The sequence below is a fragment of the Solanum tuberosum genome, unplaced genomic scaffold (genome assembly GCF_000226075.1).
Source record: "Solanum tuberosum cultivar DM 1-3 516 R44 unplaced genomic scaffold, SolTub_3.0 scf00131, whole genome shotgun sequence".
NCBI classification, from domain to species: Eukaryota; Viridiplantae; Streptophyta; class Magnoliopsida; order Solanales; family Solanaceae; genus Solanum; species Solanum tuberosum.
This window is the reverse complement of record NW_006239054.1, coordinates 997320-999150: the sequence shown is the minus strand read 5'-3', so window position 1 is coordinate 999150 and position 1831 is coordinate 997320.

Sequence of the window (1831 nt, the reverse complement as noted above, 5' to 3'; positions counted from 1 at the left end):
CATTATGCTCATCGAGGGTGTGGAGTTCTCGAGTTCTGTGCATCTTCACCAAGTGACTCATTATCCACCACTGGAGGAGGAGATTACAACCCTGAAAGTAACGGTGTCCTTTCTTACACCTACCCAGAGCACGATACATGTCGGAAAGAATGAGAGGCGCAATAGGATAATACTTCACTTGCCCTTGGTTTAGATGCCCGTGGAATAGAGTGTGTGCAAGCATTATCACTCGGGTGTTGAAACTGAGGCTCGGGCCGTGTGGGAAAACCATAGTACCCAACAGTGCGACGGTGAATACCAAAGGTCTAATCTCGTCCTATTCTCTGAAAGTGACCTTGAACTTTTGGTTGTAATTTTCATAGAAGCTTGCATTCCCGAATCTGACATAGAGATCCATAAAAGAAACGCTAGAACCTTCTGCCCAGTAGGCGTATTCTTTTCTTAATCCGAGCCAATTCACAATATCCTCGAGGGTAGGCTTGTTAGGGATTAGGATATTTTCCTGCTTTCTCACTCTTTTTTCAAGCCCTGTACCGACTGTGTCTATTGCGTCCCGGATTTCCTCAATTGTTGGGGTGATCTCCATGGTTCCAAATCGGAACACCATTTTCTCGTTGTCTCAATAACATGTAAGGACTTCAATCAGCTCGGGCCACCCGACCATATTGATGAGTTCTGTTAGGGCCCCTATATATTTGTTGAGGGACTTTTTGTGAACCACAGTGAGGTCGTTGTACCACATCTTGAGGCTTCCACTACCATGTCGAATTTGGGAAATTGATTCATACCTACAAAATAAAGCACGGTTAAGATTCCCTCCCCCAAATAGTCAACAATCAGGTTTCCACACATACATCTTTCAAATGTCAAATAATATGATATGTCGTTAGGTCGCGGACCTTGGACATGATTTTTGGCGATTTTACTAATGGACTTAATATGCCTTGGGTATTAAGCCGTCTTAGGCTAATGCTTAGATTTGGATTTGGTTTCGCTCTACTCTAGGTTGACTAGAATTGGTTTAGAAAAGACGGTTATCCGAGTCGGACAAACAACGGGGTGAAGTCTAATAAACGGCGTTGGATGACCACAGGCCAACTATTCGTTTATCACTTCCAAATAATTCAACTTGTGTTTTTTCTGAAGGACAGCCGTGGTAAGCCACGTAATCGCCTTTTTTCCTAATGCAATTTATTTGCCGTTTGGCGGAATCAAGTGCCATGAATGCCACAATTCAATATATACGATAAATAAAACAGGTAGACAGTTAAAACACAACCAAATAAATTAATCTAAAGGTTAGAACCATTCAAATCTCCAACGGAGTCGCCATTCTGTTTTATTAGGAAAATATATTTTATATATTTGGACTGGTTTAGAGTCGCCACTTAATTTTTAAGAAAAATCAAGAAAACTATTGTTTTCAAAAGACTAAAACAGGAATCTAATGAAAACTTAAAAGGGTTCGGGGCTCTTATTAGCATTTCGGGAAGGGTTTGAAAGCACCCAAAATGCCCGCTAATACGCGGTTATCTGACGATTAATTATTTGGCTAAAATAATTTAACTTAACTTGATTTCCAAAATTGAACTATTTTATAATTAGAACTTTTTTAAAGGGGAAATATTTTAAATATTATCTAAGTGAACTGTCTTATAAAATTATTTCTTTAAATCTTATTTGAGAGATGACTAATTTAAATCGTTAAAGACAAAATATGCGTCTTTCGGGGATTTGAATTTTTTTCAACCCTAAGATTAAAGACAAACGCTAACAAGCAAATAAATATAATAAGACAGAGGGAAAGAGATTTGGGCCCAAATCTGGTTTT